This window comes from Eulemur rufifrons, chromosome 6, assembly GCF_041146395.1.
Source record: "Eulemur rufifrons isolate Redbay chromosome 6, OSU_ERuf_1, whole genome shotgun sequence".
Classification (NCBI taxonomy): Eukaryota; Metazoa; Chordata; class Mammalia; order Primates; family Lemuridae; genus Eulemur; species Eulemur rufifrons.
The window spans coordinates 16,606,741-16,621,856 of NC_090988.1; positions in this window are offsets into that span (position 1 = coordinate 16,606,741).

Consider the following 15,116-nt stretch of genomic DNA (forward strand, 5'->3'; position numbering starts at 1 on the left):
CTCAGTCTCCTGAGTAGCTGGGACTACAGGCATGAGCTACCACGCCTGCCTAATTTTTTCTATTTTTAGTAGAGATGGAGTCTCGCTCTTGCTGAGGCTGGTCTCCTGACCTCAAGAGATCTTCCTGCCTTGGTGTCCCAGAGTGCTAGGATTACAGGTGTGAGCCACCTTGCCTGGCCAGGTAGGTCGCTTTGAACCTCAATGTTCTCACCTTTAAAATGGAAAGACTCATTCCTTCCTTACTCAGAAGATCTAACAAGACATGACAGGTGTAAAAATGCTTTAAAATAAAGGTGTAGAAGAAATGCTGGAGATCATTGTTACAATCTGTAGAGGGGGCGGGGAACCCTGGGGGTTTGGACCTGGGGGTAAGATGCAGTGCTCACCAAATGTTGACCTGATGGGAAGTGGTGGTGCCTCTATCCTTAAGAGCTGAGGCTGGAAAAGCCTGTAAGGATTAGAAGATCCCTCTGAAACTGAGATGACCAAAACAAGAATTAGAAAATCCCAGTCATTCAGGGTTGGAAGGGACCTGGATCCTCCTTTTCTAAAAAAAATGCAGGCTATAATATAACCACTCCCCCCAAATCTTCTTCCAGGTTTGTGACCTTGGCCAAGTTAGGGACTTGCTGTGAGCTGCAGTTTCCTCTTCTATAGAAAGGGTATAAAATCTGTCTCAATGGGATCTTGTGACTATCACTCAAGCTAATTTATTTACAAGTGCCTAGCACAGTATATGGTTCAATAAATATTAATTTAAGCAATTCATCTTATCTCTCCTTTTTATTAACCCTTACTGCAGATGAAGAGTAGAGGATCAGAGGCAACAAATGACTTTCCCAAGGTCACAGAGCAGATAGGGAATGAGGGGGGATATAATTCAGAATGTGTTTTTGCAGCCGTGTCATTAATGCAAGGGGAGAGGTTTGGGCAGGAAAAGGTAGTCCAAGGGGAAAGTGACTGAGACATGGGTCTGCTGTTCCTGTGTGCTAAGCATGCCACGGGGGTACCAGGCACACAGGAACTGCCTGGTCATTCATTCACTCATTAAACATTTGTCGAACAATCCTCTGTGGCAGGTACCCTGATAGGTGCTGAGATACAGAGATGACAAGACACAATCTCTGCTCTCAACTTGCTGAGTTTTGAAGAATGAATCACACTTAGCCTGATTCAATAAGGGGAAGGGGATATTCGAAAAAGAGGGAGCAGCATATGAAAAGGCCCAGGGTTGTGAATCATGCTGCCGCCTTCTGGGAACTGAAACTGACACAGCTTGGCTAGAACACAGTATTCAAAGAAGGGCATGGTGAGAATTATAGCCACTGGCTGGGTGACCAGAGGCTTTGTATCCTATGCCAAGGGGCTTGGTTTTTACCCTAAAGAAAACAGAAGGCCTTGGAGAAGTTTTGATTGTGTAAAGATCATTCTGGCAAGAGTGTGGAGAATGGGTTGGCAGCAGGTAAGACATAAAGCAGGGAGACCAGGTGAGAAGCAAAATGATCCTGGTGGCAAAGGATGTGGCCAGGCAGTAAGCATGAGAGTAGAGAGAGGCAGAAAGCCTGCAGCGATTTTAAGGAAAGATTGATTGGAATCAGTGACTGATTCCAGAATAAGTTATTTTTATTTTTTTTTTTTTTTTGAGATAGAGTCTCACTCTGTTGTCCAGGCTAGAGTGCCGTGGCATCAGCCTAGCTCACAGCAACCTCAAACTCCTGGGCTCAAGCAATCCTCCTGCCTCAGCCTCCCGAGTAGCTGGGACTACAGGCATGCGCCACCATGCCCGGCTAATTTTTCTACATATATTTTTAGCTGTCCAGATAATTTCTGTCTATTTTTAGTAGAGACAGGGGTCTTGCTCTTGTTCAGGCTGGTCTCGAACTCCTGAGCTCAAGCGATCCTCCCACCTCGGCCTCCCAGAGTGCTAGGATTACAGGCGTGAGCCACCGTGCCCGGCCTGCAGAATAAGTTTAAGGAAGGAAGCATCAAGAATGATTTCCAGATTTATGGCTTGGAGCAGACTTGAAGGGAGGGGTGGAGAGAAGAAAGTTCACTTGTGGATCTGTTGAGTCTGAAGTATTATGACTGCCAGCCTCAAAGATGGCCCACAATGATCCCTGCTTCCTTAAATCCGTGACCTTGTGTAGTCCCCTCCCACATTGTATCAGGGTCGGTCTGTGGCCAACAGAATACAGCAGAAATGATGATACATCACTTCTGAGGCTAGGTCATAAAAGGCAGTGCACCTTCCTCCCTGCTCTCTCTTGGGTTGCTTGCTCTGGAGGACATAGGAGTTCCCCTATGGGGAGGTCCATGTGGCAAGGGATTGAGACCTCCTGCCAACAACCAGTGAGGAACTAAGGCTTCGGGAAATAGGTACGTGGATGAGCAATCTTGGAAACAGATCCTCCAGCCCCAGGCAAGCCTTCGGATGACTGCAGCCCAGGTGGACATCTTTACTGCGGCTTTGTAAGACACTCTGAGCTGAAATCACCCAGCTAAGTCTTTCCCAGATTCCTGACTCTCAGAATAAATGTTCATTTTTATAAGCCACTAAAATTTGGGTAATTTTGTATGCAGTAATAGATAACTAACACAAATGTCTTGGAGAAGCTTCTGAAAGAGGAAGAAATTGGGGTTCACATCAGAGGTGGAGGTATTAGCCTTTGGCCGTAGGAGTGACATTTCCCAGCAGAGAGAAGAACCAGGACAATGATACAGAAAAATTCTGTTTTGGGCCGGGCACAGTGGCTCATGCCTGTAATCCTAGCACTCTGGGAGGCCGAGGCGGGCAGATGGCTTGAGATCAGGAGTTTGAGACCAGCCTGAGCAAGAGTGAGACCCCGTCTCTACTAAAAATAGAAAAAAAAAATTAGCTGGGCAACTAAAAAAAAAAAAGGGAAAACATAAGCCACGCATGGTGGCATGCACCTATAGTCCCAGCTACGCGGGAAGCTAAGGCAGGAGGGTTGCTTTGAGCCCAGGAGTTTCAGGCTGCTGTGAGCTAGGCTGACACCATGGCACTCTAACCCAGGTGACAGAGTGAGACACTGTCTCCAAAAAAAAAAAAAGAAGAAGAAGAAGAAAGAAAATAAAAGAAAAATGCTGTTTTTTAGGAGGTTGGGATGGGAAAGGTAGGGAGATGGAAGAGATTAGTTAAGGGAGCTCCCTCTCAGAGACTTCTGCATTTCTCTTCAAAATAGCAAATTCAGGGGGGAGAGAGTTTGGGAGCTGAGGAGGGGCAAGAGTTTGAAATAGCTCCTGTGGGAAGAGGGAGCAGCACAAGGAGCCTCGAGGAAGGCTGTGTTTGGCGGTGATGGCCCCGCTGGTCAGCAGGGGCACCGACTATAGTAGTCAGGGTTCTGCAGAGAAACAGAGCCAGCAGGATGTGTATATGCAGAGAGATTTATTTTAAGGAATTGGCTCATGCAATTGCGGAGGCTTGGCGAGTCCAAAATCTGATAGCTAGGGACTCAGAAACGATTTGCAGTTCAAGTCCAAAGGCAGTTTGTTGGCAAAATTCCTTCTTTCTCTGAGGAGGTAAGTCTTTGTTCTAGTAGAGCCTTCAACTGATTGGATGAGGCCCACCCATGTTATGGAGGGGAATCTGCTTTACTCAAAATCCACCGATTTAAATGTTAATCTCATCCAAAAATCACCTTCACAGAAAGATCCAGAATGTTTGACCAAATGCCTGGGCACTGTGGCCCAGCTAAGCTGACACGTAAAATTAGTTAATGGTGTGATAGTTATCATATCCACCTTGACAGACTGGGAGTTGTTCAAATTACTCAACAGCCTGAGTGAAGATAAATGATAAAATGATAAAACTGTCAGGTTTGAGGCAGGCGGATTGTTTGAGCTCAGGAGTTCGAGACCAGCCTGAGCAAGAGCAAGACCCTGTCTCTACTAAAAAAATAGAAAGAAATTAGCTGGGCACCTAAAAAAATATATATATAAAAAATTAGCCCGACATGGTGGCACATGCCTGTAGTCCCAGCTACTCGGGAGGCTGAGGCAGGAGGATCGCTTGAGCCCAGGAGTTTGAGGTTGCTGTGAGCTAGGCTGATGCCACGGCACTCTAGCCCTGTCAACAGAGTGAGACTCTGTCTCAAAAAACAAAACAAACAAACAAACAAACAAACTGTCAGGTTGTTTGACTCAGGGTTGGGGTTCTCAAGGCAGAGAATGGTGAGAGTATTGCCAAGAGTGAAGGGATGGAGAAAGAGATCTAGGCTACCCATGAACAGGAGTGACAGGTGTGAGGGGAGGGCCACGGAGGGATGGGGGTTTGTAGTGAGGTCAGGGCAGAAGGAAGGTGTGAGAGACATGGAAGAGCAGCAGTGTGTGAAAGGGGACAGGGCACAAGAGTGGCAGCCAGCTAGGTGGCTGCTGAGGAGAAGAAGCCAAGGTCCTCACTGCAGATGGGTGGATCAAAATATTGTGAGGTCACGACAGGGGCGGCAGACCCAGTTGCCTCCAGGGGCCAGGCCAGCTGGAGAGAGTATAGCAGCATGAGCTCTGTCTAACGCCCCCCCACCCCACACAGCTCCAGAAATGTTGCCTTGCAGAAAGGGGGACCTGGTGTGGCCGCTCCTCCTCATTTTTCTAAGGGATAGAAATCTCGATTTTTAGGCAATATGCCCTTATTTGCAAGTTTGCAACTAACACACATTATAAAAATGCATTTTCAAGATCAGCTTTGCCATCAGATGGCCCCCAGGTTGTACCCTCTGGGACAAGGTGTTGGGAGGGGAGTGGGTTTTTTGCTGGGTGAGCAAGAAGGAGGGATATTTGGGGCTGAGGAGAGAGTGGCTGGAGGGTTCTAGAAGCAACATGGGTCTCAACTGTAGCCAGCCAGCGGAGCCCTGGGAAGGAGGGATTGCAATGGAATGGGGTGGGGTGGAAGAGGCAAAGGAGCAATGGCCCTGGAAAGGCCAGGCCCACATGTTTCTGCAGACATGAGGAGCCTCTGGCAGGGTTTAAGCAAGAAAGTGATAATTAAGTTCGGTTATAGAAAGATTACTCTAAGAGTAGGTGAAGGCTTGATTTTGGGGTCATCAAGTCTGTCCTCAGGCCTCAAGGACAGCTAATCCATACAAGAAATAACAGTGGACCAAAATGACATGAATTAATTTATTCAATAAATGTTTATTAAATGTTTTTGTGCCAGTCACCATGCTAAGCACTGGACATTCATTGGTGAGTAAGACATTGCTCTCACTGACGTTACGGTCTAGTGGAACACGCTGAGAAGGGTCCCCTATTATACGACATCAGGATTTTGATAGAAGAACCAATAATAACAGCTATTACTTACTGAGTGCTTACCTGCCAGGCCCTGTGCTAAGTCCTTTACAGATATTTTCTTGCTTAGTCTCTATGACAAGCTCTGTGAGGTAGGTACTGTCATTACCCTCATTTTATTACAGAGGAAACTAAGGCACAGAGAAGTTAAAGGCACAGAGGCTCCTCACCAAAGGGACAATTTACATGAGCTGGGTAGTCTGGAAGGGCCTGCTGGAGGAAGTGATGAATTAGTGGAGACTTGAAAGTTGAGCAGGGGTGAGCAGTGGGAGGGAAGATTGTTCTAGGCTGAGAGAATTGCAAAGGCTCAGGGTCAGACAATGGACCCACTGCAAGGTTAGAATGGAACTTGGGAGTCCCTGGAGAAGTAGCTGGGACTGGATGAAGGGCTTTTATTTTTTTTAGAGACAGAGTCTCACTCTGTCACCCAGGCTAGAGTACAGTAGCACAATCATAGCTCACTACAGCCTCGATCTCCTGGGCTCAAGGGATCCTCTTGCCTCAGCCTTCCGTGTAGCTGGGACTATAGGCACATGCCACCATGCCTGGCTAAATTTTATATTTTTTATAGAGACGGGTTCTCACTATGTTGCCCAGCCTGCTCTGGAACTGCTGGCCTCAAGCGATCCTCCCTCCTCAGTCTCCCAAAGTGCTGGGATTACAGGTGTGAACCACCGTGCCCAGCCTGAAGGGCTTTTAAAGTCCCTTTAAGGAATTTTAATGTTGATCCTGAGGATAAAAGGAGGTGCTTGTAGGGTTTTAAACTGGAGAATGTGATGACTGAATTTTTATTTTATAAAGATGACTCTTGCTGCAATGTAGAGATTGTGTTGGATGGACAGCTGAGACATTTCAGAGGCTGTTGAGATGAGATTCTAGGGAAAAGATGACAGAAGAGCCTGGTGACGGTTTGACTGGGAGGACTGTGGCCGAGGGAGGAGCAGAACTAAGGAGGATGCCTCCCAGGTCCTGGCCTGGGCAGCAGGGTGGAGGACAGCACTATCACTAGCTGGGGAGCACAGTGCAGGTGGGAGGAACGGATTATGGGGAGGGGCTGGGGTGGAGATATTTTAGTTTGGAACTTACTTAGTTGAGGTGCCCGAAGGACCCCCAGGTGGAGGTATGTGAAAGGGGGTTGGTTGCGTGGTCTGGGGCACAGAAGAGGTTGCCAGCACAGAAGAGGCTGAAGCTCTGGAGAAGAGCACACGACTGAGAAGACAAGGTCAAGGACAGAGCCTGGGGAATCCCAGCACGTATGGGCAAAGGAAGAGCCTGCAAAGGAGACCAAGAAGCTTCCCTAAAGGAAAAAGGCAAAGAGCCAGGAGCGAGTGGCATCCCAGGTGCCCCACGATACTAGCGGGAGGCGGGTTCAGCAGCATCAGGACCATGGGTAACTGCAGAGATTTGAAATGTGCTCCGTGGACTTGGCAAGTAGGAGTCATTGGAGATCTATTCCAGTTGGAGGGTGTGTGAATGCGTGGGCCTGGGCTAGGCAAGAAGGCGTTGAAGGACTACATGGCTGCGTGGAGTTGGGGCCAGGACTTAGTGAAAGGCTGAGACTGGGCAGCTCAGGGAGGGCAGGAGAGGGAAGGGCCTTCCTCTCCCCCAGCCCCCTCACACAGTTCCTTGGACTCCTTTGGCTCCTGCTGGGGCCCCTCCTGAGCTGTGAGTGGAAGAATCTCTGCTAGCAGGGGGCGAGGAGAAGGGCCTTCCCGGGATATGGGTGCAGTGTGGAGGAGATGAAAGCTGTGAGAGTGAGCTGGTCCTGGAGCACCCTTTCCTACAGGCCTGGGGAGGAAGGAGCTCTAGTTCTCTCTAGAAGGGTGGGGGGCCAAGACCTGCATCTCCAGTCTAGTGCCCAAAGGACTCAGCAGCACTGTGACCTTGAACGCTTCTCAGAGTCCAGCCATTTGAGATCCCCCACCCACCAACAGGGACTTCTGGGTTAGGGTGTGGCTCAAGCCAATCCCCTGAGAGAACAGAGAGATTTCAAGGTGGCCACCAGAAGGAGCAGCAAAGTGTGACGGGAGGGGCTGGAATGCTTCAGAATCCCAGCTCTGAACTCTTGGCCTGAGCCACCTCCCCAGGCCCTGTTTGATATGCACATCAGATACCTGCCCTTCGCAAAACTGTTATTTGTACAGAAGCCCAAAGGGAGGGTGAAAGAGAGAATGCTCCCTCCTCTTTCTTCCCTCCAGCCGCTTCCACTTGCAGGGACCTGCAGGCAAATACCAAGCCCTGTCACCCTCCCTCCCCAGCCAGACTTGCAGACTTGCAGAGTGCTGCCATTTCCCTGGCTCCCCACGTGGCCCACCTGGGAGTTTCTCCTCAGCTCTGCCGGAAATGGCCCAGCCTGGGAGCTTCCCCTACCCTCACGGGGCCTCTGACCTCAGCCCTTCCTCCCTTCTCCCCCAGCCCTGAGCTCAGTGTCCCCTGGGCCTCCCACCTTGGCCGGAGTCTCCCTGGCTATGGCACATTTGCCCGGGTCTCCCCGTTTCTCTTCATCTTAAGAGTGAAGTAGGAGCCTCACACTAGTCCACCCCCAGAGTGGGTCCCCCTAGGCCCAGCAGGCCCTAAGGGTGCAGGAACAGCCAGCCCGCAGTTGGCAGGCTGAGGGCTTGGAGGAGAAAGAATGGGCTTAAGAGCGGCTGCGTGGGCCAGGGCTACACCCTCTCTGCCTGCTACCTTCCAGCTTGCGACCTTGATCTGCCTCCTGTCTATAAGTGGAGATGGTAGGTAATACCACCTCACAGAGCCCTGGTGAGGACTAAAGGAAACAAGGTGTGAAGTGCCCAACACTATTTGGCACATGGTAGGTGCTTAAAACAACTTCCCTCCCTCTCCCCTCTTTGGGGCTCTGATGAAGAGGTAGAATGAGAGAAACTGGGTCCATGGAGAGAGCTCTCCAAGAGGCTACAGGGTGCCTTGGGGGTGGGGGTGCAGCTCTATTCTGTTGCAGCTTACAGGGGAGAGGAAGGAGGGAGCGCTGGGCCCCTCCAATGCTTCTGTTCACCGCATTCCTTGGTCTGGCCCAGGGTAGACCTCTGGGGAACGTGTTCCTCATGGGTGCAAGGTCTGGGGGGGAATGGCCTGGCATGTGGGGACTGCCTCTGGGTCTTGAACACCCCCCGGCACACACAGACTCCCCCAACTCATAATCGGATTTATATTCCTACGCCCTCCTCTGGACCCATCGCCATGGCAACAGTGTTCTCAGTTGCACTTCATCAGCTTCTCTGCAAATCTTTCTGCCCCCTCCTTAAACCTCTCTTTTCTCCCCCTGTATCAGTCTGCCTTGCTATGCACTCGCCGCACTTGCCCATGCACCTCTCTCTATCCCTAGCTGCCTCTCTCTTGCTCTAATGAGTCCCTGCCTGCCTCTGCCCAAATCTCTCTCTCTACAGCTTCCCTCCTGGCTCTCCCTTTTCAAGTCCACAATTGTAGCAACAAGCTGGGGTCTGTTGGTTAGATGAGAATTTGTGTCCCTTCCAAAATCAGGACAGAGAAGCAGAGAGTCCTGGAGGGACAGGGTTTGGGTCCCAGTGGGCTCACGACAGGGATCTGCCTTCAGTGACTCAGTGGGTGGGTGAGTGGGTGTCAGCATGGGTTGATCTGTTCAACTCTGACCAGGGGGCAGAGAATGGTGTAGAGGGAAAACAGTATTGGACAATTTCTTCTCCAGTCCTAGGTCAGAATTGGTATGGCTCTGGGGTGTCCTGCAGGGCACTGTCCTTAGTTCACTTCCCAACTCACCTTCAAAGACTTCACCCAGTGTCTACAGCTACCGCCAGCATGGGGTACTTCCCAAAAATCTAACTCTGGCTCTGATTTCTCTCCCTCCAAAGTTCTAATCAGGCCGGGCGCGGTGGCTCACGCCTGTAATCCTAGCACTCTGGGAGGCCAAGGCGGGCGGATTGTTTGAGCTCAGGAGTTTGAGACCAGCCTGAGCAAGAGCAAGACCCCATCTCTACTAAAAATAGAAAGAAATTATATGGACAGCTAAAATATATATATAGAAAAATTAGCCGGGCATGGTGGCACATGCCTGTAGTCCCAGCTACTCGGGAGGCTGAGGCAGAAGGATCACTTGAGCCCAGGAGTTTGAGGTTGCTGTGAGCTAGGCTGATGCCACGGCACTCTAGCCTGGACAACAGAGTGAGACTCTGTCTCAAAAAAAAAAACAAAAAAAAAAAGCAAAGTTCCAATCAAATCTCTCCACCTCCTCACTGGTCATACCCACTGGGTGTTCGACTATTCATGCCTAATTCAACCTCTGTAAGAATGAACCATCTTTCCCAAACCATCACCCCTCTCTGTACTTCCCTCCTCAGTGTAAAAACCTTGGTATTATCTGTGACTCCTCTCTGTTGTCCTCTATACCTAGCTAGAATTCAAGGTGTATCAGTCCTTCTTTTGATATGTCCTTTATATCTGCTTCTGTCCCTTTGCCATTACATATATGTCACCTTAGACTAAGTGCCCAGCAGGTCATTCTAGCCCCTCGCAATAGCCTCAGAGGTGGACTTCCGCTTGGGGCTACCACAAATGCAGTTCCTCTTCAGAAACCAGACTTGTCTTAAACATGGCTTTCTTTTTCTCCTCCTTTCCTTCATTTCTTAAGCACCTATTATGTACTAGGCTCTTCACATATGTTATCTCATTTAATCTTCACAATAATCTAGAAAGTAGGTATTATCCCATTTTATAGGAGAAGAAATCAGTGCTCATGTGGTTAGTTTGCCCAAAGTTCTACAGCTAGTGCCAATGGAGCTGGAATTCAAATCCAGATCTGTAGAGTTCCAAAGTTAGTGCTTTGCTTTGTTTTTTGCTATACCAGATTGCTCCCCACATGACTGTTATACTCAAACACCTTCTGAACCTTCCTGTGTTCTCATTCTTTCATTAGGCTTTTGAGGCTCATGATCTGACTCCATCCCATCTACAGAACCATGCATCTTGCTCCTTTTCCACGTGACATGGATTGGTTTCAACCAGAAGAACGTTTATTTGTGTGCTTTAGGGTTTTGTCTTCATCTCTGTCTTGTTAAATATTTCTATTAACAGCCTTATATGAAAATCTAGTATCACATTTCACAAATAGAAGCCTGGAGGGACAGTAAACATTGAAAGTCAGGATAAGGATCCAAAAAATCATGTCCATGGGGAGGACGGAGGGTAACCCTAACAGGATAAAATGATCAGGGGTCTCTGTAAGACCTCAGCAATGCACAATGGGCCAGACATGGCTTAGAAGCAGTTCAGGTAAAAAAGAGTCAGGGGTTTTCATAAGTTCCATCTGAGTCATCGGCATAACGTTTTTGCCAAGAGTGAATTCAATTTAAATTATATTATTGGAGATACAGTATTTGGAACAAAAGAAAAGATAGCTAGTCCTGCTTTAGTCATAAGTTGGCCAGGTGTCATCAGGAGAGTAATTTGTTTAGGGACCTGGGAAATTTTAGGCCAAAGAAGAGAAGAGTCAGGAGTCACTAAAGCTCAAATACGTGAAGGGCTATCATGGGGAGGAACAATTAGACTTACATTGTGTGACCCCATTGGGTAGATAGTTCATGGGCCACCAGGAGGTAAGAGTTCGGCTCAAAGTGGAGTTCAGTACAGTGGAGATGGGAGATCGAGTTCAGCTCAGAGGGAGGAAAAACGGATGTTCCTAAATGGAATGGGCTGCCATGGGAGGTAGTGAGCTCCTCATTACTGGAGGTGTTTAAGAAGATGCTGATGCACTTGCCAGAGATATTGGCAGGGAGGTGAGCATCAGAAAGAATTTGAACTAGGTGGTGCTCTTTGAGATCCGTTCCCATCAAGAACTGTGATTCTTCCTGCTTTTGCTCTTTCTGTGACTCTCACCAAGCCTTCTGTGCACCCCTGTACCTGGCCTGTCCTTCCAGGCTCCAGTTAGTTTCCTCTTTCTCTACCAGGTTTACCTGAAGATGCAACCTGCACTGACTGCATAAATTTCATATCTTTTAATTATTATCATTATTTTTTTTTAAAGCTAGTCAAATTTAGCAGTGGGGGGTTGAATACCAACTTTAGTGACACTAATGTTAATAAGTTCTGATAACCCACTACCATCGGACCAGCCTAATATCTTTTAATTATTTAGCATCTCTTATTTTTCTTTCTTTGTCCTCATCTTATAAGCCCCTTGAGGGCAGGTACCTGTATTATCTATGACAGGAGAAAAACTCAATCATTGACTGGTCCCAGCCCCCAAGATAATTTTATCCCTCTCCTGTTGTTAGAAATCTTGTCTTGGCCTGCTCTGACCTAGGGCTTTTGTGAGGCAGAACTGAGAGGACAGGAGGTGAGAGATAAGACTGGGGAGGCAGGAGCAGGGCAACTTGCTGTGTGTTAGGGAGAATCTGAGTAATGGGTGAAGAAAAAGGAACATAATGAAACCTGAGTGGGCCACTCCAATCCACACAACAAAGAGATGGCAGTGGACAAAGAGAGGCAGAAAAGTTCTTTGGACCGCAGAGAACAGAGAGGGGCTGATCTGGGGTTTGCAGAGTGACTGTAACTGCTGCGAGGTGGAGCAGAACAGCAGAGGAAAGGAAATCGTAACAAGTGTTGCACTCCCACCGCTTCACTTGACCAGCCTTTAAAAAAAAATTAAAACCAAACCAAACCAAAAACAAGTGTTGCTGTGGGTTATGAAGGTTGGATCACCTTCAAGAGATACATATAAAATTTGGAATTCCTTTTTGAAATTATTGTTGGTATTTGGGTTGCAAGGTCTCAGAATATATTTACATGTCCTGTCATTTTCACAGGACCCCAGCATGGTGCCAGGGGACAGGGTATAGGTGCTCCAGTAAGCAGCACCCCAGTCCCTGCGGATGGAGCAGAGGTGGTCCTGAGGCTGCGGGATCCCGCAGGAAGACAGAAACATGAGGCTTATTCCCTTACCTCAGAGCTCTCTTTTGAAAACACTTCCTGATCTGAGATTTCAGATCTGGAATTACAAATGCCCTAGGAATTAGAATAGGCTATGGGTCTTGACAGATGAAGAACATGAGGCCCAGGGAAGTTAATCAGTTTGCTTGAAGTCACAGAGCAGATTTTAGGTCTGGCTGGGACTGGGACTATGCCTGGTCCAGGGCTTTGTCCACAATCCAGGGATGCCTTTCTGGAATGAGTAAGAGCGCCACATAAATATAAATAGGGTCATGATGAGAGAGAAAAGGGGGGCCTGGGGGAGGGCGGGTTTGGAGCACCCTTCCAGGCTCTGGGGGATGTCCAGATAAGGAGGCCAAGCCTGCCTTCCCAGATCTTATGGCCTCACAGGGAAATGAGCCAGACACAGGAAGAAGTCCAATGGAAAGTTGGAAACAAGCACTGCAGTGGTGTCGTGGAAAGAGTCTGGATGGGGAATTAGGAGGCCTGGGTACCTCTTCCAGCTACCATTCCCCAGCCATGTGAGTTTAGGCAAAGTCCTTTCACCACTCTGGGCCTTCACCACTCAGTTTCCTCACCTGAGAACATTCCATCTCTTAAAAATAACAGTCCTATAGTGCTACACATAAGAGCAAATTAACGCAGTAACTAAACATATTCTGCGAGTGCTGTCTCCAATGCTCTCCACTCCAGCAACAATCTCACAGGGCTCTTCCCTTCAGTTAACGGCAAGAATTAAAAATTGCCAGACCAGCTGGGCAGCAAGAAACAGGAGGTGACTGGCTGCGGCTTTCTCTGGGGCTCTGCCTCTGATAGCCGCTCCTGGGTTTATGAACTCGGCTCTGCTCAAGCAGATCAGAGCTAAGTGAGTGTTTTTCTCTCTTATTTGTTTGTTTGTTTATTCATTTTAGCTTCCACCCCTTCCTCTGTGGTCTTTTTCTTCCAACAAGCCTGCTATTCAATCACTATCTTCAGGATAAAGAAGAACTTGGAGATAAATTCACCCAACCCTCTTGTTTTACATTTGAAGAAACTGAGGCCCAGAGATAGGGAGTGACTAGGCCAAGGTCCTGGACTTTGGACTTTCAGGCCAGTCTTCTTTCTTTGAGGACTTGGAGAATTAGAAATGGGTTGTTTGAGAATGCAAGCCTTAGAGGGCCCTCAGAACATCCGGTGGAGCTCCCTTGCGGGGATCCTGTTCTATCTTTAGACCTCCAGTGAGATGCACTGTTTGCCTGGACAGAACCATACCTGAAGCTGGAAGTCTCAGCTCAGGTGTTGGTCCCTGCAGCAAACTTTCCCCTACTCTCAAGTCCATGATAGGTATCTGTCTCTCCTAAGCATGCCCCAAGCCCTCATCACACGGAATTAAAATCGCCTGTTCACTTGACCCTGACCAGGCTGTAAGCTGTGGGGGGGCAAGGGCCACATCTATCTTATCACTGGAGTAGACACCAACATATACCTGGTGTCTAGTCCAGTGCCTGGCACATAGCAGGTCCTCAGTAAAGATCTGTTGAATGAATAAGTAGGTGGGGTTGGTCAGAGAAGGCTTCCCTTGAAAAAGGCAATTTTTTTTTTTGAGACAGAGTCTCACTCTGTTGCCCAGGCTAGAGTGCCGTGGCATCAGCCTAGCTCACAACAACCTCCAACTCCTGGGCTCAAGCAATCCTCCTGCCTCAGCCTCCCGAGTAGCTGGGACTACAGGCATGCGCCACCATGCCTGGCTAATTTTTTCTATATATATTTTAGTTGTCCAGCTAGTTTCTTTCTATTTTTAGTAGAGATGGGGTCTTGTTCTTGCTCAGGCTGGTCTCGAACTCCTGAGCTCAAATGATCCACCCACCTCGGCCTCCCAGAGTGCTAGGATTACAGGTGTAAGCCACTGTGCCCCAGTCAAGGCAATTTTTTTTTAAAAGAGATAGTGTCTCACTGTGTTGCCCAGGCTGGTGGTAGGCAGTGGCTATTGAAAAGTGTGATCCGAGGCCAGGCGTGGTGGAGGCCTAGCACTCTGGGAGGCCGAGGAGGGAGGATGGCTCAAGGTCAGGAGTTCGAGACCAGCCTGAGCAAGAGCAAGAGCAAGACCCCGTCTCTACTAAAAATAGAAACAAATGATCTGGACAACTAAAAAAGAAAAAAAAAAAATATATATATATAGAAAAAATTAGCCGGGCATGGTGGCGCATGCCTGTAGTCCCAGCTACTCGGGAGGCTGAGGCAGAAGGATTGCTTAAGCCCAGGAGTTTGAGGTTGCTGTGAGCTAGGCTGACACCACTGCACTCTAGCCCGGCAACAGAGATTCTATCTCAAAAAAAAAAAAACAAAAACAAAATAAAAAAACAAACCAAAGGCGTGATCCTATACTTGTCAGCATGAAGAGTTTTGACCTCTCTGCTCCATTTCTGACCTGGGTGGGTTCACTCCTCCTAAGGCAACCTGGTGGTCCCTCGCTCCCAGGAGGTCACCATATATTGATGCCAAAGTTAGTGCGGATACCCAAGGACACCCAATTGGCATATCACATGACAACCCAGAACTCCTGGGCTCAAGTGATCCTCCTGCCTCAGTCTCTAGAGTAGCTGGACTACAGGCATGTGTCACCTTGCTCACCAAAAAAGGCAAATGTTGAGTCCAGTATCACACCCAACAAGGAGGACAGAATTGTCCCTGGTTGGGTGAACTGCCTATGCAAAAGGCAGTCTTGGCTGGAAAGTAGTGAGAAATGAAGAGAGGGAGAAAAGTAAGACAGTTGAAAGCACAGGGGGTGGGAAGGAGCCCTTCCAGCTTGCTGGATTTGCTAACCTGGGAAGGCTTCTGGGTAGACGGAAGGAAAGGTCTCAGCCATGCTGAGGATAAGAGGAAGTGGTTGTGAGCACCTAGAATCGCTCAAG